Source organism: Chrysemys picta, chromosome 24, assembly GCF_011386835.1.
Source record: "Chrysemys picta bellii isolate R12L10 chromosome 24, ASM1138683v2, whole genome shotgun sequence".
Lineage (NCBI taxonomy): Eukaryota > Metazoa > Chordata > Testudines > Emydidae > Chrysemys > Chrysemys picta.
The window spans coordinates 7,078,285-7,105,830 of NC_088814.1; the positions used below are offsets into that span (position 1 = coordinate 7,078,285).

The following is a 27,546-nucleotide window of genomic DNA, read 5'->3' on the forward strand; positions in this document are numbered from 1 at the left end:
CAGGATTGTAGCTGTTAAGCCTGCGGTGTAGGGGACAGGGATGGGGTTTAGCCCCTGTGCCTGCCTGGCCCCTTCCCCAGGGCGTGGGCCCCAGACACGTGTGTGAGGAGTCATTGCTGAACCTGTCTCGTGCTCCAGCCTGGGTAGCAGTGGGGAGCTGAGGGGGGGAGGCGGGAGGGGATGGGGGGGTAGCACATGCCTCCAGCTCCTGGATTTTTCTGCTGTTTTTTCGCTATAAATAAGGTAAGATTTTAAATAGCTATTAAATTATGCATCAGGTGGAGGTGGAAATAACTATTTTGTGATCTGTGCCTCACCTGTCAAAAAGGTCATTAGCTGCCACTGCAGTTGAAACTAAATCTTCTCCGTACGGGTTATAATCCTGCTTTCCAAGTGGGCTGCAAAATATTTGTCTCTCCACATACCAACCCCAAATCCATCATTCTCAGCGATGTGTAACATTTCAATGGTATCAAAGCTTCCTGAAGAGAAAACTATATTCTGCAAGGTAATTAGGCAGGATTGTGACAGATTTATGCATAAACAACATGCACTTTATAACCTAGAAAGATTGTTGGTTTGGCTTGGGTGGTGTCATGACCTTAAATCGTTTAAACTGATTTTGTATGCGTTATTATTGTTACGTGTGTAATATTACAGGCAATTGCCTAACAATAATTGTACGGGCTTAATACCTGCCTGCACTTCAGGCAAACAGCCAGCATGAGAGAGTTTATTTAATGTAAATATAAAAAACCTAAATATTATGTGGGATGGAAATGGTTCAGGGATTCAGGCCTCTTCAGTTCTGTTTCCAGTTTTGCCACTCACTTGTTCTGTGACCATTAGCAAATCATTTAACACTTCTGTCTGTAGTTTCCCCTTCTACAAAACGGTGATAATTAAAGTTAGCCGAATGAGAGGTGGGAAGATTTTATAGATTCCCTCACACACACACATTCTTGTTAAAATGTGGAACGTTATCCAAAGTATAATATTGGAAACTGTTAACCGACAAGAGGATTGACTGAAAAACGAGAACACATTTCTGTTTTTTCTTGTTTGTCATCAAAAGAGCAGAACGCAAACATTTTTAATCCTCTCTCATAATAATGCTTACTCATCCCTACCTACCTCACAGGAGGGCCTTGTGAAGCTGAAATGATGCTCATAAAATGATTTGAAATCCTCAGGTAAAAAGAGCTTTGTGCATGCAAGTAAATATTATTACGTGAATGTTTTTCGATCTTTTCTCATCAAAGTATTGGCATTGGAAGATGAAGTCTTTCACCACAAGATTATCTCAGAAGAGCCCCAGTTCTGCAAGAATTTATGTAGGTGCTTAACTTTAAAAAGTCCGGTTGAAATAAGCACATGTCTGATTGTTCGTAAGTTCTAAGTCAAGGTCTAGTTTGAATCCTTTCACCTCTAGGTCATAAGTTTGAATCCAGCAAAAACTTATAGACACATGCTTCAGTTCATCCCAATTCAGCAAAGCACTTAACCCATGTGCTCACACCATGTGAAGTCAATGGGACTCACGCAAATGCTTAAAGTGAAGTGACTTTGGCGCCTGAACATTGTTATCATCTCACAGCTATTGATTATCCCGTGTGAAATGTACTAGTGGATCTCAGTCTAGTTCATAGTAGATGAATCCATATTGCAAAAGAACTCTATCACCACAATAGGCCACCTTGTCCAGTGTAGCAGTTGAGAAGCCAAGCATTGGTGTTTCATTAGCAGTAAGTGATGCAGTGGGGCAGGCAGAGTTGTAAGAGGGAGATCTTTATTGAGCATGCCTAGAGGCCAGTGTTTGTCTGATAGGTAGTTCAACAAGCAATTGGCTTAATCTGCAGCAAGAGAGAGTTACGTTAAAAGAAAAACTTTCTAACTATAAAGATAGTCACGCACTGGAATAGGCTGCCAAGGGAGTTCGTGGAATCTCCATCACTGGAGCTTTGTTAGACAAACACCTGTCAGGGATGGTCTAGGTCTATTTGGTCCTGTCTCAGCACAGAGGGCTGGAGCCTGGACTTGATGACTTCTCAAGGTCCCTTGCAGCCCTCTATATCTATGATAGTAGCCTGACATCAGATTGTATATATGAGCCCCTGGTGTCCCCCAAACTAGGTTCCTCCTGTAATCTGACCCTCTTTCTCCAGTTCCATGCACTGTAATACAGCCAGAGCCTCACTCCTAGAGCCATTTCCACCAGGTCAGAGTTGGGGCACACTGGTGGGTGGTGTGTGTGGGGAACCTTGCCCAGCTCTGTGGATAGAGAGAAGACTCCACGCTCTAAGATTATCAATCCAGCACCTTCCCTCCTCCCCCCACTTCTGATGCCTTTATTTTGACCCTATGACCTGTACCGCCATCCCTGTTTATTCATTTCCCCCCTCACTCAGTTGTAGTTTGCATTGTGACTTCTCCCTCACCTAAGGGGGCAGGACTTTCATTTCTAGTCATCAAACAGAGCAGCTTCTCCTCTCAACCCAGAATTCAAAAGAGACATTGCAAATAATAATAATAATGGACAGAACCCCTGGTGAATGCAAGAGTCATGCAAAATTTTGCTATTTGCTTTGGAGTGTTTTACTTTTTTAACACATCTAAAACTGTAAATAAAAAATGAAACTTGGAAGCCTTTATCTCTTTATACTTCAAAACCAGTTCAGCTGCACCAGGTAGTTTCTGAAGGCCCCAATTCAACAAAGCATGTAAGCACACATGCTTAACTTTAAGTCCCACTGAAGGACTGACTCAGAGTCCATATGACAATCTGAAACTGGGCCAAGAGCTTGTCACATAGGAAAACATCAAGGACAGAACAGTCACCATAAAATTGATAGACGTGCCTGGAATTGCCTTTTAACCCTTAATTTAATAGAGGCCTTGTGGTTTGGAAAGCCAGGGGTCTTATTTAGACTGTTTGGGCCACACTGAAATTATAGAGAAACCACCCAGTGGTCTGGATGGACTCTGACAAACAACCGAAGGGGAAGGAGGGTCTTAGGACAGCAGTGTTAATCAAAAACAGGTTTATAGCTGCAGTAGGCACTTTCTTCTGTGCTGATTGCTGTGGGCAAGGAGAGAGAATGCACAACTGGTATATCCAAAACTCTTGTTATTAACACATCGGTCTTAACTTATAAGTCATTGACTTAATTTTACCTAGTGCAACTCCCATGGGTGTGGAGTCCTGTTTACTTTACCACAGACCTGATTACAAGTTCACTGTCACTGATGTAAACCGGGAGCAAATCCACTGAAGACAATGGAGTTACGCCAGCATGTGAGGAGAATCTGTCACATTAATATTATTATTTATAATTTATGTTACAATAGCTGTGGCCTATTGAAAACTGTGTGAAAACTGTGATCTATCACTTGCAATTTAAGAACGGTTTCCTGGTCCTGCTTGCAGGCTAAGGGGCTCTGTAGGGAAGCATGTGATCTGAGGCTAGCAGCAGAAAGCCAATCTACAGTACAGTGGGGGTGAGTTGTGCCTCTCTGCTTTAGGGAGCAGCCTGCTTTGTCTCCCGCTGGTGTTTGGTTCTTGTGTGCTATCGTTCAGAATTCTAAGAACAAAAGTCGCATTATGTTGCAACCTCCCCGCAAGAGGATTTTATGTTTTTTATCTAATTTCTGTTTTTATGCCAGGAACATAACAATAGTGATTAGAGGCTCTGACTGAGATCAAGGCCCTGTTGTGCAAGGTGCTGTACATACATATAATAAGTGACAGTCCCTGTCCCAAAGAATTTACAATCTACAAAGACAAGACAGGTAAAGAAAGCATTACTATTGCCATTTTACAGAGAAGGAATGGAGGGGAAATGACTTGCACACACAGTCACGTGGAAAGTCAGTGGCAGAGTTGGAAATAGAATGCAGGTCTCCTAAGTGGCGGCATAATCCAACCACAGAGCTAGGCTGCCTTTCATAAAGGGCTTGTTTGTTCTCTGCTGCTGAGCAACTCCAGTTTTATTGGTGCCCTGTCCTCCAGGGATGGGAGGAAGTGGTTTGGTTAGCAGCTGGGAGAGATGGGAGGAGCACGTGAATTTGCAGAAGGATATGGGAATGAAGGCTGTACTGTATTACCATCTCAAAAAGCGTGGGCTACCTCCAGCATTGCTGGTGTTATTCAAAATGGGAGCAAATCTTGCCCCCTCCTCTCCTGGGTGCAAAAGATCCAACATGTGGTGGAGCTGGTGAAGTTCTGCTGCACAGGAGGATGGGGTGCAGAATTCAGGGACCTCCCATGCTCTGCATGCCATGGAGCTGTCTTTTGGGGTGATCCCTAAATTCAGCAGCCGGTGGAGGCTTGGGGGGCAGGCAGGGCTGGCGGTTTCATGATTATGCAGATGCACCTTCTAGTCCCATTCTCCTGCTGGGAAGGGGAGAACAACACACTTGGGGACTGCTGCAGCCCTGGGGCTATTGGGCAGCTCCTTACCAATGCCCAGCTTGGAGAGGTGCGTCTTGTCCTTCATGATCCGGAAGTCGCCATTATTGTCAGGCACCGGATCTAGGGTCAGGTTCCGATGTGCAGAGACTGGCTCCGTCTATAGCTTTCAAAAAGTTGTCCCCAGGAAGCTCAGGGATCCCAGAGGCCAGGAGAACTCCCTTCTCTCGGTTTCCCTGCCACCTGTGTTTTCAACCAGCCAGTGAGCAAAACACAGCTTTGCGGCCTCCGCGATGCAAAGTGTTCGGTGCTTGGCAAAGCAGAACAAAAAGCAGGCCCCTCTCTAGCATTGCCGACGGCATGGCCTGCCTCTAACACTGGCCCTTTCCATCCTGACCTGAGTGGATTGAATTTGCTCAGGTGCCACCATGGCTGGGCAATCTCTTCAAGGCAGCTGTCCGGTCAGTACAGGGAATGCCACCCAGATACAGCCTCATGCTTCCAGTAAAGATATGGCCTATTTATGGCCATGCATTTTGCAGATACCACCAAAGCTATGCAGGTTAAACACCTTCCCCATTCTTAAGGCAGCTATGAGGAGAGGCCTGGGGATAAACAGGTCGGGTATTATGTTGTCACGCTGAATTGCATCATTCCTAAATGGAATGCGGGGAGTGAGGCCAGCACACGGGTCAATCAGGTGCTGCCACTGCCGGTTCCACCTTCAGCTGTGTGACAGCCTTCATTGACGAAACATCATGGAGGGTCGGAAGAGACCAAACACCCATAGTAAAAAACCAAAACCAAAAAACTACACTGTCCCGCAGTATTGGTCCAAGATCCCATGGGCATGATTCACTATTGCCATGCACCTGATTTAGCCATTTACCCCAGCTTCTCAAGGGGCAGGCAGGAGATACCATAAGAGTATCTAGCATTGCGCTGGAGTAAAGGAGATTCTGTGCCAGTTCCTGCAGGGCTGTGGTGGTAAACTACACTGGGATTGCCTTGGTTTTTCAGTGTTCCTAACTTTAGCAATTTTATTGTCTCCCAGTATTGTGAGTTTTTCTTAAAGCCCCAGCTCCAGGAGTCATGTGATTGTGTAAGAATCTCAGAATTCATTTTTAAATGTTTTCTAAAGTATGTTTCTAGCCTTCATTTGTGGATAATAGGGTGAAAACATGACCCTAAAGGCTTAAGACAAATGTCGATGGCTTAAAAATCATATTTTTTTAATCTAATCTCATGATTTTTTCTTTGTTTTCTTGGGATTTTATTAGGCCTGATTCATGATTTTTAAATCCTTGGAGTTGGCAGTACTCTTTTCTGGCAGTCTAAGGCCAGCATGGTTTGCTGTAACTGATGCTCTCTGAGATCTTTAGGAAATAAACACCAGAAGGGAGATCGTAGGAAGCCTGAGAAACTGAGGCTAATCGGGCTGCTTCCTGACCCACTAAATCAGTTGACAGGCAGGTGTTGGATACTGCTGAGCACTCGGGGTACATTTAAGGCCTGTCTATCTGTCATGCTCTTTTCCTGCAGGGTGGCTTTTTCTATCTTGGGTTTTGTAGTGAAGACTGGCCTTGATCGTAAAGTTGGATGAAAAATAGTATATGTTTGTTTCAGCAAAAGAAAGAAAGAAGAATTTAGAACGTTTGAAATTGTTTGATTTGAGAAAAAAAAAAAGAAAATGGAAAAAGTGTCAGTTTTGGGACATTTCCCCCTTTTTTGGTCATTTTTCTGCCCCCCTCCACTCCCCAATTTTCCATTTCCCCATGGGGGGTTTCCAATTGTTGTTGTTTTTTCGTTGGTTTTTTTTTATTAAGGCTGTTTTTTTGTCAGCAAAAAGTTCCAGAAGAAAAATTCCAACCTGCTCTGCTTCACTCTGATAAGTGTACAGGGGATTCTTCCCTGCCGCTGCTGGGCACAGACCGACCCTGGGGTTCCTTCTGGCTCCCCACACTGTCTCACGCAGACCGTGCTGCCTAGGGTCTCCACAGAGGGTCTCCCTAGACCTGGATAAAATAGTCATTGGCGAGGCTGCTGACTACACAGTGTCAATCTAAACAAGTTACGTTGGCCTTGGTCCTGCTTCCATTGTACTCAGTGGGAGTTTTGCCATTGATTTCAATGGGAACTAGATCACATGCTTAATAATCATGCAGGATCCAAATGTTTCTCCAAGATATGGGCTTCCCCCCGCCAGTTTTTGATATTAAAGGTGGTGTTTGCCAAAGCAAATGTGAAGGGGAGGGCAGCCTAACCCTGGCTCCTGGCTTAGCCAGCCCTGGCCTGATGCAGAATAAAAGACTAGTTAGATAACAAGGATGAGATTTTCAGCACCCGTAATAAGGGCTGTTTCTCAAAGAGCTCAGTTCCCATTTAGAGACCTCAAGAAGGGCCCGATTTTCCAAAAAGTCCAAGAACCAGCATCTCCCGGTGTGACACACAGGATGTGTCTACACTGCACTAAAACACTCACGGCTGGCCCATGACTTGCTTGTGGGGCTATACAATTGCAGTGTAGATGTTCAGGTTATATCCCAGAGCCCAGGCTTCAGTCTGAGCCCAGAAGTCTACAGTACAATTTTATAGCCCCTCAGCCCAGGCCCTGCAAGCCCAAGTCAGCTGACGTGGGCCAGCCACAGATGTTTTAGTGCAGCACAGGCATACCCTGAGAGCTGCATTTTCCAAAGTGCTCCGCATCCAGTGTGCGCCCAAGGCACAGAGCTCTTCAGGCAATCTGGGGGGGGGTAGCTCAATGCAGGCAAAATGGGGGGAATAGCTCAGTGGTTTGAGCATTGGCCTGCTAAACCCAGGGTTGTGAGTTCAATCCTTGAGGGGGCCATTTAGGGAACTGGGGTAAAAATCTGTCTGGGGATTGGTCCTGCTTTGAGCCGGGGGTTGGACTAGATGATTTCCTGAGGTCCCTTCCAACCCTGATATTCTATGAATCTAGCCACTCATTTTGGTACCTACCTGGGAGCTTGGCTGTCTTAAGAATATGACTTAAAAGAGAGGAGAAGAGAATGGTGACACCAATGGAGCACATGAAAGAGGGGGAAATATCAATGATATGGAATGTTCCTTCCTTCATTTAGAGGAAAAGAAACAGCTGTAAACGAACTCTTCGAAGTGATTAGCCCGACGTGTGCCTCTCTAGGAGCAGAAGACATGTGCTTCTAATTTTTATTTTTGGCTGTGTGCTGGAGGGGTCTGTTTCCCATTGGCCCTCTGACCTTTCAGAAAGGAGAGGAAAAACAAAAGAAAAATAGTTGGCCAATTCCTAGCACCATTGAAGTCCATGGCAAAACTCCCGTCAGCTTCAGTGGGACCAGGATTTGGCCCAGATGGGAAGGAGAAAAGACAGACACTTTGAGCCAAAACAGTGGAAAAAGAAAAACCTCTCTTTTCTTGTCTTGGGGAATTATAATGGGTGAAGGGAATGGCGAAGAACTTTAAGCATCGGGCAGGAAGCATCTGTAGTAGACTTCTTGGAACTGCCAGTTTAAATGTTCTTCCTTCCACGGTGGATGAACAGAATTCCACTCAAGTATCAGAGGGGCAGCCGTGTTAGTCTGAATCTGTAAAAAGCAACAGAGGGTCCGGTGCCGCAGGACCCTCTGTTGCTTTTTACAGAATTCCACTCAGTTAACTCTTACAGTGTATAGCACAACTCTCCGGTTTGGTGAGGCGCTCAAGGGGCTACTGTAATAGATACAATCATTACAGCTGGTCAGAAAGCAGATGTTGTCACCCATGAACATTTTTGATATTTTGAATTTTTTTGCGTCTCAAATTGGGATAAATAGCCAAAAATTCAAAAAAAAAAAAAATTTGCAAAATGAAATTCTGGAAAAAATTCCACGTCAGGTCAATCGAACTGTTTGGGTTTAATAAATTCAAAGTATTTTGTTTTGTTTTCAACCCATTTTAAATTGAGTTAATTTTTCTATATAAAATAAAGTAAATTGCAAACCAAAGAGTTGTTTTGAAGCAACATATTGGAACTTTGCATTCTGAAAATGTCCAAAATTTCAATGGTCTTGAAAGTTTTTTTTTTCCTAAACAAAATTTCACCAAAAAAAAAAAAATACTCTTGCATGAAAATTTTCGGTTTAGTTGAAATAGCGTTTTCCAACAGAAAACTGTTTTGACAAAACTTTTCTGACCAACTCTACTGATGATGATTCTCCGTCTCCCAACGCACACCTCTTCCTTCTTAAACAATTCCCAGTGTCTTGTCCAGGCTATCTTTAAATGTTCCAAGTAATGGAGACTTTCTCTACTTCAGAGAACTTTACAAACAACTAGATCTTGCTTGTCCCATTACACCTCATTAGAATTCCTTACAGTATGCTAAATAATTCCTCTCCTTTATTGCTGTATCCTTCCTAAAGGGAGGATGCTACACTCTTCAAACCTAGCCTACCTTGTCCTCCACCCTTCATAATCTCCAAGCCAAGATCTATATGGCCTGTTTAACCTCTGCATTTTTCTCCAGTTTTATGCCAGTGTAACTCCATTGAAGTCACCGCTGTTGTAACTGGAGTAACGCAGCAGTGAATCAGGGCCCTAGACTTCTCTTAACCCTTCCACGTAAGTCACTCACTTCAATCTTTGGGCGGTTTATAATAGCGTGTCCAGGCCCCAACCATTGTCGAGTGGGGGCCCATTGGGCTTGATGCTATATAAACACACAATAACAGTCTACAGACAAAGGAAGCATTGTTATTCCGATTTTAAAGAAAGGGAACCGTGGCGCAGAGAGACTAGGTGACATGTCTAAGGCTGAGACAAGTAGCCTGTGGAAAACCCCAGAATTGAACCCCAATTTCCTGAGTTGTAGGCCAGTGCCTTCACCACAAAATCATCTGGTTGCTCTTCTCTGAGTGCCCTCCAATTTATCAGAAAGGTAGAGAAACAAAGAGGTTCCCACTTCCCAGAACTGTGTCTTGGTGCAGGCGCGGTTGGTCCCGAGGCATAGAAAGGAGGGCCGCTCACCACCTGTCCTGGGACTATCTGAAAAATGCCGTAGACTGTGTAATGTGGTCATATGTGTACACTGGGTCGAGTTCTGCTCATGGTTTCACCAGTGTAAATCCATTCACTTCAGTGGAGTTCCTTTTACTTTATACTGATGTAGCAAAGAGTAGGAAATGGCTCTTAGTGTTTTGAGCACTCCTTAGTAATCCTTCCTCATCCATCAATTGCCTGTTTGGACTACATCTCCCAGAATCCTTAGCAGGAAGAGTCTGGAGCATGAAAAACACTTTGGTGAGTTGTTAGCCGCAAGTGTCAAGGTCACGGTCATGCCTTGCACAAAACTTAAAATCTGAGCTCTGTGTCACGGGTTGACCCACCCCATGAAGAGAAGGGGGCCGTCTACTGAATCTCCAAGATGCTGCTTGGAGATTTCCATTCCAATATTGACCCGTCCTGCCCCTGCTTTGCATGCGCGCTGAATAATTTCAGGTGCTAAACTCCTTTGATGACTCTATCACTAGTCACAGGCTCATATCACTCATCTTTTCTTCCCAGGAGAATGGAGGAGATCTATTGATCTCTAACATGTTCCGGGATGCAAACTGTCTCCCTGCCAACTCAAGAGGGAGTGCATGACAAGCGTGGCAGGTGGACGGAGAGGTTTCTTTCGCCAGACTCCTACCTGATGAAGAATGACTCAGAGCTTTGATGAAGGAGCCGCCGCACAGAGGTGCAAAAGGAAAGACAAGGAGACACTTTGCAGGATGAGATGGGAGTGAGAGTCATCTGACAGGTCCTGCCAGAGGGACAGTCTGTAATTAGAACTAAGGCTGCCTGGTCTGTCCACTGGAACATTTGTCAATCACCCACCAGTGTCATTTGCACGCTGTCAGCCTAGAAATTCTTTTTTTTTTTAACATCAGCTTTGATGGCTTAATTCTGTCTGGGCGAGGCAGGGGCAGACTGGCCCTGGCCAGACAGAGCACTAAAAGGAAGTGAAGTAATTTTTGTCTTGCGGACCAGATTTTCAAAAGAGATCAGGGCTGGATTTTCCAGGGTGAGCAGCCGCCACAACTGGACCCCCACCTTCCAAAGTGCTCAGGTCCCCAGCAGTTCCCACTGTAACCCTGATGCCCAGGTTTTTCAACATGCACTCCGTTCACTGCCTAATAGGAATTGAACTCCTGTGAAAACTCCGGACCATGAGGCCATGCAAAATACAAAGAGGCCCAGCTGGAAAGACAAGTAATGGGTGACCATTAGGTTACTGGGATGGGCTGGCAGGCTAGTTGTGAGTTTCAGAGCTGGCCCGTGTCAGTGCTTTGCATTTCTAGGTCACCTGGATGTGTCTGTGCAGAGCTGGATAAGTGTGTCTGTCAGCACACAAATGTTTGCTAAGAGTGTTGTGATCCCTCTATAGACGAGCGAAGTGCAGAGTTACTAACAAAAGGAAGTAGTAGATTACATGAAAATAAACAACCTGTGCTCTCTCACACTGCTGTCAATCTCGAGTAACTCTGCCAAAAGCAATGGAACTGTACCAAATTTGGGATGAGACCAGGATTGGCCCCAGATATGCATGTTCCTACTGGTGCACTTCCATTAGGAATCCCTGGTTGCTGGCTCCGAAGCACTGTCTTCCACCTCTCCTGAAGCCCATTATGCAGATTTTCTGTTAAACTAGATGGTGCTCGTTATGAAATGGAGATTTTGGCTTTGCATTTCCTGGCACCTTCTCTCCACATAATTTTCAACAGCTCAGCACCCCTGTGAGTAAATATTGTCATCCTCATTTTACAGATGGGGAAACTGAAGCATGCAGAGTTTTGGGGGTTTTAAGTGACTTGCCCAAGGTCCGACAGGAATTCTGTGGCAGATCTGACAGTAGGATCTTGCTCTTCTGTGCTTTCCTGCCTAGTTTCCTTCATTATTATAAAGATGTGACTGCGGGTGAATGCTGTGTGTCACACGCCCATATAGAGGAGGACTCTGTAGGATCCAAATATGCTGGAATGTGCCCTCCAACACATACACGCACCCCAGGAGAATGCACTCTTCCAAGTGGGACTGTGTGAGCTGCCGGTGACTTGGGGCATTGGAATGCACCTGCCCTTGGATTGGTTGCTCTCCAGAAATGTAGGCCAGACTTTTTTTTCTGCACAGAGCAGAATGGCTCAAAATAAGAACATAAGAACGGCCATACTGGGTCAGACCAGAGGTCCATCTACCTCAGTATTCTGTGCTTCAGAGGGAATGAACAGAGCAGGGAATCATCAAGTGATCCATTCCCTGTTGCCCATTCCCAGCTTCTGGCAAACAGAGGCTAGGGACACTATTCCTGCGCCCCCCCCCCCCCGACTAATAGTCATTGATGGACCCATCCTCCAGGAACTTATCTAGTTCTTTTTTGAACCCTGTTATAGTCTTGGCCTTCACAATATCCTCTGGCAAAGAGTTCCACAGGTTGATTGTACGTTGTGTGAGGAAATACTTCCTTTTGTTTGTTTTAAACCTGCTGCCTATTAATTTCAGTGGGTGCCCCCTAGTTCTTGTGTTATGAGAAGGAGTAAACAACACTTCCTTATCTACTTCTTCCACACCAGTCATGATTTTGTAGACCTCTGTCGTATCGCCCCTTAGTCATCTCTTTTCCAAGCTGAAAAGTCCCAGTCTTATTCATCTCTCCTCATACGGCAGCCGGTCCATCCCCCTAATCATTTTTGTTGCCCTTTTCTGAACCTTTTCCAATTCCAATAGATCTTTTTTGAGATGAGGTGACCACATCTGCATGCAGTATTCAAGATGTGGGTGCACCATGGATTTATATAGAGGCAATATGATATTTTCTGTCTGATTATCTATCCCTTTCCTAACGATTCCCAACATTCTGTTCGCTTCTTTGACTGCCGCTCCACACTGAGTAGATATTTTCAGAGAACTATCCACAGTGACTCCAAGATCTCTTTCTGGAGTGGTAACAGCTAATTTAGACCCCATCATTTTATATGTCTAGTTGGGATTATGCTTTCCAATGTGCATTACTTTGCAAAATGACTTCCATCGGTCGCTCCCAAGGGCATTCTTCTCCTGGGAGGAGCAGGCATAGCAGACTCAGAGCAATGACTTGATAGGCACAAGCTACCCAGGGGAAGCAGTAAGACAGCTTCCTCTGGGTTCAGGAACACCCCTTCCCACCTCCTCACAATGAGATGGACGAATAGGGTTGCCCAATCTCTAATATGTCTAAATAACTCTGATGCCACAAGCCGAGCTAGAAAGGGGAGGATCTCATGCCAAACCAGTGCCATCAACCAGTGCCATGGAGCTCTTAATATTTAAACCAAGCCCTGCCTTAGTCTCATTGGAAAGCCAATGTAGTTACTCCAGATTTTCACCTGTGTCTCTGAGATCAGGGTCTGATGCATCAGCTCCTGCTCATCTTATTCACCTGAGCAGGCCCCGGTGGCAGAAATGTTAATGGGCCAGTCTCAGTCTTGGTGTGCGGAGGTCTCGGGGATGTGTGGCCGACAGCAATGCAAGTTACATTGCTTTATCGCAGGTGTGAATAGCATCAGCTGAGCTAAACAAGTGTAGCTGACCCACTGAGTGGGGAGAAGAGATGTAGAAAGAAACAGGAGGGTTTTAATAAAAAAAGCACCCCCTGCCTCACCTGTTAGCTGCTTTTTCTACTGTATCCCTCACCAACTTTCCGCCTGCTTAATGTCTAATGAGAGGCAGAGTGGTCTAGTGGGTAGGGCATTGAAGTGGGACTCACCAGACCTGACTTCCATTCCCAACTCCGCCACTGACCTGATGTGTGACCTTGGGCAAGTCACTTCCCCTCTCACCCTTTGTCTGTTTAGATTGCTAGCTCTTCAGGGCATACAGTGTCTCTCACTATGTGTTTGTACAGCACCAACCACGCTGGGCCCCGATCTCAGCTGGGGCCTCTGGACAGCACTGTAATACAACTAATAAGTCTCTCTTTATTTTGCACCCATAGTGAATGTCAGATGCAAGCTACGTTGCTTTATCACTTTCATATAACTTTACCTTTGCTAGGTCCTCATTGAATCCGGTCCAGTCTGAAATACTCAGCTTCTCTCTTTCCTTGGCATGTACCTAATTTCCTTCTCTCTCCAGGCAGGAGGTCTTTACCCTTTCAGTTACCTAACAAGATATCTGGGAAATGGATGTATTCCTAAAGTTTACAGTGCGAGACTTCAAGAACTCTAGTATTATTATTGTATTCCATAGCACACAGGAACTCCAATCATGGACCAGGGCCCCTTTGTGCCAGGTGCTGGACAAACCCAGAACAAAAAGATGGTCCCCGCTGCAGAGAACTTACAATCTAAATCTGTTTCGCTTGTTAAGCAGAAGATTAAAAGGTGACTTGGTTGCTGTGTGTGAGAAAATACCAGCTAGTAAAGGACTCTTTAAATGCGGGGAGACAGACGGAACAGAAACCAATGTCTGGAAGCTGAAGCTAGACCAGTCCAGTTGGAAATAAGGCACACGCAGTTTAACAGTGAGAATAATTTAGCCACTGGAACAAATTCCTGAGGGAAGCGGTGGATTCTCCATCTCGCATTGAGACTGGCGGCTTTAGACAAACACGTTATTGGGCTCAATTCAGTAACCAGGTGATATGCAATGACCAGTGTTATGCAGGAGGTCAGACAACACGATCTGATGGTTCCTTCTGGCCTTAGAATCAGTGCGTCTAGCAGAGAAGAGAAAACTGGGCAATAGCTTATGTCTCGAGAGTGCTGGCCTTCCTTGTCTGAAGTGATTTTGACAGCACATTTTAAATCCCTAGGGACTGCTGACTGGAGCCCCGAGCCCTGCTTGTCTTTACAGGCTGCAGGAACATGACGGTGGAAAGTCAAGTAATTAAAGTAAGTACTACGGCTATGTAGGGAAAAAGTAAAATTAGAGGGGCCTGGATGAGCGGTTCCAAGTTACGGAGGGTCTGATGGGTTTTGTCTCTTTTGTTCATAACTTGTCCCACAATTTTCAGACGAAGGAGGGGGTCACACAAGGAAGTTAGTGACAGGTGAATTTAGAGCCCTGGGCTAGTTCACGTCTCATTGCTGTTACTGTAGTACCTAGAAGCCCCATTGAGCTTGGTGCTCTACGGGCATACAGTGGGAGCTTGCCATCTGAATAGAGAAGGCAAATGATTTACGCAAGGTCACACGGTGGGAGAGCCATGAATAGAGCCCAGGTCTCCTGACTCCCAGCCCAGTGCCTCATTGACTGGCCTGTGCTGCCCCTTCTGTTTTGGCCCATGCCCATAGAAATACACCCAGAAAGTTGTACAAATGGCAGGGACCTTAAGGAACGTCTCAGCACCATTGGGTAAAGTGACTCGCTGAGTTGGGCAAAGGTTTGGATTCTGGGGGTGGCAGTGGTTATTATTAAACCCTCAGTCCAACTCCTTATTTTTATTCAGCAGCAGCTCAGTTTGCTCTCCTACCATGCTCCGTGACGTTGTCCCGGGGAGACTAGCTCTAAAAATACAACTTGACCTAGGCATTGGTTGTGTTGGGCTGTAGCTAGTAGAAAGCTACAGTCAACTGAGCAGACATGGTATGTCATCGGCATAGGATTCTTCTTGCTTTGATCCGGCATCGTGTGCGGGTGACCTGTTTCAAATAAACCACGCACCTTGGTGCAAGGGAAGCCAGAAAGCACCAGTCATGAGCAAGGGTGTTCACCAGGTGCACTGGTGTTAGGGAAAACAGGAAGCAGCGGGGTGGATGGCGGGGCAGTGGTTACACCTTTGCCTCCAGCAGTGGAGCAAATGACAAGTCGTTTAAGGCTGGGCCTTCCTCTGCTACCGAAATGACACATTGTTTTGAATGAGAAATGCCAAGAGGGTTGGCAGTTCTGTTGCTCAAGGCACAATATTGGGCCCTTGGTCCTGTCCACAAGATCTTTGCCTCTCTTTGTCGTGTATTTCTAGGGCAACCAGCGTAGCAGTATGTTCATCTCCCCAGTCTGTTTGATGCAGGGGATTGGACAAGATGATCTGAGGGTGGGGGGTTGAGGGGAAGGGTGAAGATTTGAGGTCTTCTTCCTCTAAAGTCATTAAGTGGGGAGGGGCAGCAGAGGGTTAGGAGGTTGGAGCTGGTGGCAGAAGGCTGAGAAGAGCCCAAGTTCTGGAGAGATGCCCACTGGGCACATATCCAGTGTCACCATCATCCTCTTTAGGAAATGAACATACAGGGAGGAATTTGAGTGCTGGCTCTTGAAGGGCAGGGTAGTGAGAAGGAAGGAAGTGGACACGGAGATAGTACATACTCAGAATACTCATCTTCTACCCCACCACCACCACCCGTTAGCGTGGGGAGAAGGAGTCCGTGGAGTTGCTGCCCATGCTGCAAGCAGCTCTTGTCAGGAATCGATTGATTTCCGTTTCAATCGTACACCACCTCTGCTCTCATGGGCGCCCCTCTAAAGCTGTGGATGCCCTTGATACACAAGAACTTAGGAGACAAAATGTAAAAATGGACCCAAAGCAGCAGCACTTCTTCCTCCAGTCCCACCCTTCCTACCTCCCATCATCCGTTCGCCGGTCCAATGCTGACTTGATCACCTTGAGGACTTGACCAGTTTGTCCCTCTAGGGAAATGAAGATCCTTCAAGTTTCAGATAGTAGGAGCGGATGGGTCAGTGATTGGTGGGTCCTCCCTTGCCCTGGATACTAACGAGACGGCCTTGGACATGTGGCTGACGAGTACAGTAACATTCAGATCTCGTCCACATGTCACAGTTCAGTTGAAGGTTTACTGTTCACCTGGAGTTTCAGAGTAGCAGCCGTGTTAGTCTGTATCCGCAAAAGGAAGAACAGGAGGACTTGTGGCACCTTAGAGACTAACAAATTTATTAGAGCATAAGCTTTCGTGGACTACAGCCCACTTCTTCGGATGCATCTAATAAATTTGTTAGTCTCTAAGGTGCCACAAGTCCTCCTGTTCTTCCTTTTGTTCACCTGGAGTATCCATAAGCTCATTTGACCAATCCAGCCCTCTCCAGCTGGCAAGGGGAGGCAGGAGAGCTCTCTAACCGACTCATCCCAGGAGAATCCTGCCACTTCTGTTTCTGCGTAGGGCCCGCAATAACCACATGAAGACGCTTTCTCACGGGTTTTCAGCATGTTTCCTGCTGGTCCTGGATGGAAACTGGAAGCATGTTTAAAATAAGAGGATGTCTAACCATTGTGGAATCATACAGCTCCATTCTGGAAACGCGCAAAGGCTTATAATGGGCCTGGGAGAGGGTAAATTAAATTATTCCGACTACTTTGCTCCATCCCTGCTCATAAACAGTGTCGTCTCGGGAAACAGGAGCTGATTTAGACTCATGGAGAAATGAGTCATCGTCGTGCAGGACTTCTGTGGAACGGGAACAATCCTGGGATACTTTCGGAGAGTCAGCTGGAGTTTGCTGGCGAAATGAATGATTTTAGAGCCCACCGAGAGGCAGAGGTGGGAGGGCGGCTCGAACACTACGTCTGTCCTCCCTTTCCCTCCCGTGTGATCCTGTGATTTCATTGAGGATTCATCATTCTCATGAAACTTTTATTAAAGGGCATCGTCTGGTGGCTGCAAAACGCCCTGTATAGAGTTGGTTGCAAAAATGGTGTTTTTTTTCTTGGAAAACGTTGATTTTTTTTTTTGGCCAGAAATTTGAATATTGACAGTTTTCGGGGTTTGGCCAAAATAATTTGGTTTTCAGGCGTATGAAAAATCAAAATTTTTCTGCATAGAGCAGTCATCTTTTGTGGGGGGGAAAAATTTTCTGTCAGAAACCTAATTTTTCATCACAAAGCAATCAGAGATGCTGAATGTCTGATTAAACCATCATACTTGGCAAAAGAAATCCCAGCTTCCTCAGATTGTTAGGTAAGGCTCTTTCTACCCCTTTTGTCACTATTGGGAATGGGTCATAGGGAGGGACAGTTTTGGGGTCAGGAGGATGGGAGTCAAGAACCCACCTTCAGTCTTGGGCCCATCCTTAGAACTCAGATGTTTTGGAGAGCTCTGAAATATACTTCTTTCTTTCTTTCTTTTCCTGCAGTCTGTGCACTCTGGATTCTGGCAGGGATGAGCTCTAGAAGTTCCAACATTGACCAAGATTGATGTTCTCCTCGTGTCTTTGGTTGAGACAAGGATGCTCGTGTGAGTCTATTCTGGGATATTCAGAGAGGACTAACATGGCTACAACAACACAACAAACAAAACTGGGATATTCCAGCTTCCGATAAGCAGCCAGAGGCTGCCAGATACCAATCCAAATAGGACCCTGAACTCCAAAACTAAGCCTGGATCCCAACTTCATATCCCTACAAACTGCAGCAAAATCCTACTTTAGCTGTTTTTTCTCAACACAACCTTAACCATGGACTTGCTACCTACGCCTCCATAATAACAAGCCAAAAGGAATTCCCGGGTTTGACACATTTCTCTGTATGTGGGTTTGAAATTTGCAACTAAACTTTCCCAAATCTTGGAGTGTTGACATTTAGCCATTAGAGGGATCTGAGCTGCAGCCTCCGATCAGAACCCAGGGTTTGGATTCAGCGTTCTGGCTCACACCCATCGCTTTGATCATCCTTCATTATTGGGGATGGATAGACAGCAAGCATTCCAGCTCTCAGAATCTTTTGGGTGGGTTTCAGGATCTCTTCTTCCCCGGTCTGGGATCTAGGATCGGAAGGGAACAGTGCCCTATGTTTAACATCCCTGGAGATTTCCTGATTGTTTAAGGATAGACAGAGGAGTCCTGAACTATATTTCATCAGCAAAGTGGCACTGGGCTCCCTGACGGAGTTGCCTTACCAGAAAGCCTTACTGGCCATGGAGAGGCAGCCAGTAGTTCTAGATGTCAGTGAGTATTTTGTTTGTCATAAACTCCAGCTCTATGAAGCTGAAATCCCACCTGGGCTCTATGGGGCTCGTGTGTTCTCATCACTCAATTCCCTTTTCAAAGGAGTTTCCCCAGCAGGAGTGATATTACCGTGTTAGCCATAGGGAGTCTCATAGCAATGGCACATCCAGGCACGGGGGCATGAAGAGACTTTCCCAAGGCCACACAGCAGCCCACCAGCAGAGGTAGGAATAGAAATCCTGTGTCCCAGGCCTGTGCTCTATCCATTAGGCCACACTGCCTCCCTTTGGTTAAAGGGGAATTCACTGGAACAAACCTTTCTTCTAATAGGAGGGGGGTGTGTGTGTGTGTGAGAGAGAGAGATCTTGTCCTTTCACAGGCGTTGCTCAGGGTCCATTGGGGTGAGTTGTATAACGTGCTTGCTAGAAGAGTTGACTTTCCACCCACCCCCACTGCCTCCTCCCCCTCCTCCCTTTGAGCTATGCCAAAATAAATACGCTTCAGTTTCACCAATCTCCTTGCCTCAGATCAAAGGCGGAGTGGCTAGCTGCGCTCTTCCCCTGCAGGCTGAGGGGGTTAATCACACACAGGCTGGTGTAAGTGATGCATCTGCGTGGCGGAGACATGTTCCAGACAGGGGCTGTTTGGGTTAATTTAGCCCAGAACAAAACTCGGCTGCCTTCCCTTGCATTGCCCCTTCATGGATTCACCACTGACATTTTTATTTCTTTGGGTTACAAGACACAGCTGAGCTCATGGTTCCCCCATCGTGCTAGGCACTGTACAAACTCACAGTGGGAAACGCTGCTATTCTTTATTTATATTTTATATAGCCGGAACATCTAGGAGCTAGTCTTGGACCAGGACTCCTTGTCCTAGGTGCTCTGCAAACACAGAACAAAAGGATGGCCCTTGCCTTAAAGAGTTTACAATCTATGTAGAAGACAAGAGACAACAGGTGAACACAGACAGGAGGAATACAAAGAAACAAGGAGACAGTGTTGTTTGGTAGGATGGGCAGTGATCTCCACATGCCTGCAGTCTAACTGTTGTCCAGTTTTTTGTAGGCACCATGGAAAAGGAGTTTTAAGGAGGGATTTGAAGGAGAATAATGACGCAAAGGGTTCACAGTCTAATCTGAGCACCCAAGGGTGAAGTGCTGGGACTGTCTAGGTGTGGCTCACAGCACTGAGCTGCTAGAGACAAGTTTTTCATGGTTTGATTTATTTGCACCATCAAAGAATTCATTGTCATTTTCACACAACACACAGTCAACCTGTGGAACTCCTTGTCAGAGGATGCTGTGAAGGCCAAGACTATAACAGGGTTCAAAAAAGAACTAGATAAGTTCATGGAGGATGGGTCCATCAATAGCTATTAGCCAGGATGGGCAGGGCTGGTGTCCCTAGTCTCTGTTTGCCAGAAGCTAGGAGTGGGCGACAAGGGATGGATCACTTGATGATGACCTGTTCTGTTCATTCCCTCTGGGGCACCTGGCATTGGCCACTGTTGGAAGACAGGACACTGGGCTGGATGGACCTTTGGTCTGACCCAGTATGGCCGCTCTTATGTTCTTAAAGAATGAGAATCAGAAGCCAAATTGAGACCTGGTTTAAGCAGGGACAACTTTGTTAGCTTCAGCAGTCACTCCCATATAGACTGAGCTGAAACTGACCAGGTGAAATTAGAGAGACAAGGTGGACAAGTATCAGAGTGGTAGCTGTGTTAGTCTGTAGCCACAAAAACAAGGAGAAGTCCGGTGGCACCTTAAAGACTAACAGATTTAGTTGGGCATAAGCTTTTGTGGGTAAAAAACCTACTTCTTCCAATGCACGGAGTCATTCTTCATGCATCTGAAGAAGTGGGTTTTTTACCCACGAAAGCTTATGCCCAAATAAATCTGTTAGTCTTTAAGGTGCCACTGGACTCCTCGTTAAGGTGGACAAGGTAATATATTTCAAGCTCGTCTCTTTCACCAACAGAAGATGATCCAGAAAAGAATACTACCTCTCCCACCTTGTTTCTCTTGTGGCTACGACAACACTGCAAACAGGTTAAATTAGGTCCTTCTGGGCTTTTCTGGTTTGGATTGATTGAGGCATGCGTGTGTGTGTGTTTCTTTATACATTTTCATTGTGTGGCTTGCTGTAGCAGAGGACTACAGCCTCTTTTCTTTATCTCCGTCAAAACAAGAGCAGCAGCGTTCATTCGTAATTGGTTGATCTGCGTGTGAAGGAGCTCATGAAAATGCAAAAGGATCATAAACATCACTGCAGTCTGAGTAATCCCAGGAGTGCTGGAAATGAGGCATTTAACCTAAATACCGCTCTTTTACTTTCAACATTTTATTTAGTAGAAATCTTGAACTTGTGAGATAAAAGCGAACACGACACCTGTGTTGAGATCAGGTTATTGTCCAGCAGAGAGAAAAACACGCTTTTCAGATCAAAGCGAGAATCGGGAATTTCTCTCTCTGGTTGAGGATTTTTCAACAATTCCTTTTGTTGAAACGTTTTGTTTTCCCAAATGTTTTTAAACAGGAAAGTGGTCAAAACTGATCATTGGTTTTGCTGGATCAGTATTTTTCAATGGAAAAAACAACATTTGGTTGAAAAATTCCCAGTGAGCACTATGGAATAGCAACTCCAGCCATTCCCTGATCCATCCCTACAGTCAGGGTGGGGCGTAGGGTCAGAGATGGGCTCTGACACCGGCTCTGTACTGAGCAGGTTGTCCCCTTGCACGGGGGAGTATTTCCCGCCACTGTGACAAAGAGGCCTTAGTGTAACTGAGGGTACACGTACACTGCAGTCACGGAGCTATGGGCTAGCTTTATCCGAGGTAGCTCCAGGACTGGACTAGTAAAGCCATGAGAGCTTGGGCTTCTGTGCAGTCTAGCCATCCCCAGGGGGGGCTGGAAGAATTTGTATAGTGGGGGTGCTGGGAGCCATTGAACCAAACTGCAGATCTTGTAGATGATGGAAATCATTTCAATCCAGGGGGTGCTGTCGCACCCCTAGTTCCAGCACCGATGGCCACCCCAGTAATTACCCAGGATTCCAGGTGGGTTTTGGGGGGAGGGATAGCTCAGTGGTTTGAGCATTGGCCTGCTAAACCCAAGGTTGTGAGTTCAATCCTTGAGGGGGCTATTTAGGGAACTGGGGTAAAAATCTGTTTGGGGATTGGTCCTGCTTTGAGCAGGGGGTTGGACTAGATACCTCCTGAGGTCCCTTCCAACCCTGATAGTCTATGCCACAGCTTCAGTACCCAAACTAGCTAGATTACAGCTAGCTTGGCCATGAGCGGCAGTCACATCCCCGGATTACAGTGTAGACATACCTTGAGATCCAGGTTTGCAGAGAAGCCGGCCCCAAACCTGGCAAAGCTCATGTCCAGTAGAATTCTGCAAGGACTCTTATGCCCTGGCCTGTAGCTACGCTGGTTCGAATGAGCACAAGCAGGTAGAATTGAGTGCAAATCTCTCCCACCATGGGGGCACCACAGAAGGAGGAACTGCAGAGCCTATTGATTTAGTGCAGAATGCCGTCAAACCAGGGATATTATCTGGCCTGGTAATATAATAGCTTGTCTTCTTGCGTGTTGGAGACGCAGGCTCAAATAAAAAACACTGAGCAGTGTTCAGCCTGGTCAGTGCTTCAAGAGGAGGCAGCCAGTAAAAGGAAGGATGCAGCATGCAGGTGGGAGGAAACACCAGAAAGAACTGGATGAAGTCCACCAGCAAGTCAGCATCTCCGCTGCCCCTGCTGATCCGGTCCCCGAGAAGTGTGAGAGAATGGAAGCCTTTGCAGATCTCTGGCCCAACTTGCAGTGTGTGCTGTCTCTGGGGGCAGGGAGGTGGGTGTTCTCACAGACACACTCCAGTGCCTGTGACCCAGTCAGTAGCTGCAACTGTCTTCTGGGGAAATGTTGTTTACCAAGCCTGGAGACATACAATGAGGCTGCTGTGTGGCACCTCCATAGGGAGATGCAGCGGCCTGGCCCCCCCACGAACAATTTTCTGGCCCTGAGGACTTGAACAATGAAGCCATGGAGAGGCTGTGAGAGGTACCCACACAACCCTGTGGGGAAGGGCCTGGCTTCAAGCTAAATTGCTATCAGAGCTCCATGGAATGTCCACTGATAGGACAAGAACCAAGAGACCATCCCAATGGCCGGGTGCCCTGCAGGTGTAACCAAGAAGAAGACAGCAGTATGTCCCCTGCTGGTGAATGCTCAGGCAGGCGAGAGCTAGGGAGAGAGTTATAAAGGCAACATGTATCCAAAACCATTGAAAACAAGGGGGTCCTCTTCCTCTGCCAAAGTGGCGCCTGTTCTGAGCACGCCGTGTTGTGCCCAAGACAATGAGATCACAGAGAGGAGAAGGAGAGGTGGTGGGTGGTGTTTTCCAGGGCAAGCGAGAAACCAAAACAGATCAGACACCAACCAAACAAGGTGACTATGCTGTCAGGAATGCAGGCAGAGATCTCTGTGCCCAGGTGGATCCAGGAGGAGAGAGAAGGGGAGTTGAAACAAAAGATGTCTTTGTAATGTAATGCATTACAGGCAACTGGTTTCTGAGAGGCCAAGATAAGAGTCTATCTCATAACTTTCCTCTAGGATGAAATAACTCATAGTTATCCTGTGGAACCCATTGCCACAAGTTGTCATTGACGCTAAGAGGTTAGCAGGATTCCAGAAGTGATTAGGCATGTGTTTGAATAGCAAGAATATCCGGAGTTATAATAGTAACTCCAAAAATAAATAAATAAAGGGTTTGGGACAGGATATAAACTCTCAATTTTCAGAGCATGAACTGACCTCTAACTGACAGGAGGTCAGGAAGGAACTTATCCTGGGAACAAGCTATCCCATCGCTGTCTTCTGTAGGGTTCTTGCACCTTCTTCTGGAGCATCTGGTGCTGGCCACTGCCCCCACAACCAACCCTGGTTGTGAAATCTGGCACTGCCACGGCCTTCGTCCCTTGTAAATGCATAGCAAGGAAGAATAATTCTCTCCACAGCAGGTTTTTGTGCGTGAAACTCTGGTCTGTGCTCAGACGAGAGGATAAGAATGGTTCCTTCTGGCCTTAAAGTCTATGAATCTTGGCAGGGTTTGGGTTGGGATTTTGGTTCCAGACAGATTAATGGCCAGAGAGCTATGGTCTCACCTTTAGAAACTTCCCTTATTGTTATTTGTATTGCAATAGAGCCTCTAGATCCGGGGAGAAATCATGGCCTCTTTGTACTGAGCATTGCACAAGCATAGCCCCTGTCCCCAAAGTCTAAGTAGACAGGGTGGTCCAGGGAGGTGAAATGACTTTCCCAAGGCCATGCAGCAGGTCAGTGGCAGAGGTTAATAATAATACCCAGCTGTGATGGAGTGTTATAAACCCCACACTGGCAGTGTCAGGGCTACGGGGAACTAGAGAGCCCAATTAGTGCATTCTGTGGCAGCTGGAGGGGAGACAAGTAGTTAAAGATTAGACCCAGCTGGGGAGAACAGGCTGGGTGGTTCCTATCAAGGACTGCAGAACCAGCAAGAGAGGAGAGCTACAACAGGAAATCTCTATCCTGGTCCTGAAGGGAGCAGGGATGAAGCGGTTCAGGGTAGCTGCCAGAGAGGCTGGGAATTGCCAAGAAGAGGCAGGAGCAGATTTGGAAGAAGCCACAAAAGGAGTCAGACTTCCTGAGAGAAAGAGAGGCCTGAAGATGTAGTCCTAGGAGAAGCGTCTGCAGACAAGCCAAGGCAGGAAGCAGCAAAGGGCAGGTCATGGCCGAGGTCTACCCTAGACCAAGTCAGGACAAGGAGGGAGATGAGGCATATCTAGAGTGAATAACAGAAATATCCAAAACACATGACCTAGTAGTAATGGGGGACTCTAGCTACCCAGGCCTCTGTAGGAAAAGTAATATGGCAAAACACAAAATTTCCAATAAGTTCCTGGAATGCACTGGAGACAGCTTTTTGTTCCAGAAAGTGGAGGAAGTAACAGCCATTTTAGGCTTGATTCTGACTAACAGGGGGGAATTGGCAGTGACTCTGAAGATAGAAGACAAGTTGGATGAGGATGATCATGAAATGATAGATAGAAAGGAAGGCATGAGATCAGCAGAACAAGGACAGTGGATGTCAAAAAAGCAGACTTTAACACACTCAGAGAACAGGTAGGTAAGGTCCCATGGGAAGAAAATCTAAGGGAAAGAGGAGTTTGGGAGAGCTGGCAGTTTCTGAAGGCGCCAATATTAAAGACACCACTGCACGATATCCTGATGGGAAGGAAAGATGGCTCCATCGGGAGCTTTTTCTGACCTGAAAAGCAAAAAGTGGAAACATGGACAAATTGCTAAGGGTGAGTACAAAAGACTAGCACAAGCATTTAGGAACAAAATCAAGAAAGCCAAGGCACTTAATGAGTTACACCTAGCAAGGGACATGAAAAGCAGTAAGAATAGGTTCTTTAAATACATTATGAGCAAGAGAAAGATGTAGGGAAGTGTAGGAGGTCCTCTACTTAGTGGGCAAGAGAGCTAGTAACTGGTGACATCAAGAAGGCTGAGGTGTTTAAGGCCTGTTTTGTTTCAATCTTCACTAAAAACATTAACGGTGACCAGATACTCCATACAATTAATATTAACAACAAGGGGGAAGGAATACAAGCCAAAATAGGGAAAGAGCAGGTGGAATAATATTTAGATAAGTTAGATGTATTGAAGTTGCCAGGACCTGACGAAATTCATCCATAAGGAACTAGCTGAAGCAATTTCAGAACCATTAGCAATTATCTTTGAGAACTCATGGAAGAAACAGGTGAGGTCGCAGATGACAGGAGATGGGCAAACATAGCACCTATCTTTAAAAAGCGGAACAAAGAGGACCCGGGGAATTATAGACCGCCAGCCCAATTTTGATACCTGGAAAGATACTGGAACAAATGATTAAACAATCAGTTTGTGAGCACCTAGAGGAAGTCACTTCCCCCTCATTGCCTCTGTTTTCCTATCTGTAAAATGGTGACAATGATACTTACCCCCCCTTTTGTAATGTGTTTTAGAATCTATGGATGAAAAGCACAGTATAAAAGGTAGTTATTAGTTTTAGAGGCGGGTTTGGTCCCTGGGATGGGAATGTGGGGGATTTAGTGATCAATGCATTTACTCAACTCTGTGAAATGGCTAGTTATGTTCTCAGCAGTGAAGAGCCATCAATGGATGCAATGCACGCCGCAGGACGAGCTGTACCCACAGGACAACTTGGTCTGTCCCCCAACATGTATGCAGAACAAAATGTCGTCCTTCGCAGTGCCCGACTTCACATGTACCATCCGTGTGAGGCCACTCCATGCATGCAAGTGTAAAATCGCATGCCTCACTGATAGTGTCCTGGCTTGCCACTGGTTCTAAATTATGGGAAAGGGGAAATGAGGTACTCAAGAACGGTTAAATTCTCTGGTTAGATTGCACTCTCTGTGCCTGGTTCTAGTCTCTGGCCTGCTGATGGAGCCTTGGAAGGGTCTCTCTCTCTTTTTAAAAAAAAATAAGCATCTTGTATTATAAGTAGTTATGGAGTGTTCTGTGCCCTGCAGCTTTATATTTCCAGGAACGGTTCTGCTGAAAGCAGCCGCCATTTTGTGTTCAGTTCGCATACAGCCTGTTGCTGCGGCAACACCCGCACGCTGGCCCATATTTGTTTTTGATCCCAAGCCCTGTCAAGAAAGGTGCAAGAATCTCACTCATCAAGTGCCGATCCACAGGTGGCTGCATCGTCACTGACCAGACCTTTCACGTAACCTGGAATTCTGGGAGCTGGGGTGTTGCCAGCCTAAAACAGGGCAGACGTCTCCTTCTCATGCCTTTAAGACACAGGCAATTCCTCCAGGCAAGGTGTGTAAGAGCTTAAGGCCCCATACACAGCTCTGCCCTGGCGATGGCTAATCCATAGACTTTGGACCATCCACAAGAGTTGTTTTTCAACTGACTGATTGAGCAGCTGCCACTGATCTTTCTGGTCCCCTTCATCTTTATGTTGGAGAAGACATAAGCTTCATAAACATTAGGGGAGGAGCTCTACCACTACATGGATTCCTCCTCCTTTTAGTGCTGGTCTGGATGAATCTCCTACTGCTTTCCAAGGTGACATGAAAGATATGGTTTCTTATGTTATGTAAAGAGAAATGAAGTCACCAGATGGCGCTGTTACATGCCGTCTTACCAGTTATTTCCAGCAGGTGAGCAGTATTCGAAGAAATGCTGCATTGTTAGTTTTGTGATGTTTCTTTCGTGGGGAGTTGTTGCAAGCAGCAGCAGGGTTTGCGGTCTCCTTTAATCTCTTGTGTTAGAATCAGTTCTTGGGCCTGGGTGGCTTCTTTGGAACCAGGCGTTGGTGTTTGGGCTGAGAGTTTTGAAAGGGGTGTGTTGTTTGTGTGACTGTCTCTGGTTCAGGACTGGTGCCTGTGTGTAAATAAAACAAGTTCTATTACAGAAGCCGTGTCACTGACTTCTCCTCCAACAGGAAAGTGACCTAAAATCTGACACCGCTGGCAGAGGGGTGACAATATCTACGAGGTGCTGGACTGCCAGCCCTAGAGACTGAAACCCTCTGTTTGTCCTGAGAACCTCTCAGCTCATCCCCACGTTCCCTCATGCAAACGTGGCTTAACCCCGACCTTGAGGGATGCCCACAAGGGACCAGAGGACAATTTTGTCTCTGTAGCCCATGCAGTGCCTGGTCTCTCTGCAGAGATGGCTAACAAAAAGTGACCTGTCAGTGCCAGATGTGGTTTTAGTGACTCACTATACTATTTATTATGAACCGTCCTGAGACCAGAAACTCCTAAATAGAAGACTGAACAGCTGTCTGATGTCATGGGCTGACGTGGGCTGGATTTGAATCAGAGGGCCTAGAAATAAAAAGGCTGTGTATAACCTCCCCCCCCATCAAGCCATCTGGCCTTTCCTTGCTTTGCTGTGATAACCAGGTGAGTTACTGTAGAGAGAGGTGAAATGATTTACACAAAGTCAGAGGGCGAGTTAGTAGGAGAGCCAAGAATACAGTGCAAGAGTTCCGAGTCCCATTCTTGACCTTGCTGGTGGGCCCCACCCTCCGTTTTTAAGAGGCATGTAAAGTTGAAAGGACATTGAGAGACTCTTGTGCCCAGTGGAAATGTTACCCAAAGAGGAGGGTGCTGCATTGGGGATACAGGAAGTGTGTGTGTTCTGTTTCTGACCAACTCTGTGATTATTTTTTTAAGCAGGGT

The 27,546-nt window shown here is 46.2% G+C and overlaps 1 long non-coding RNA gene across 1 annotated transcript; it reads left to right on the top strand.

Moving 5' to 3' along the window:
• Positions 1-26,769, top strand: LOC112058841 (uncharacterized). The gene is made up of 3 exons (XR_002888029.3): positions 1-243; positions 14,217-14,295; positions 17,483-26,769. It is a non-coding gene; the product is annotated as an uncharacterized LOC112058841 (long non-coding RNA).
• Positions 26,770-27,546: the final 777 nt, after the last annotated feature.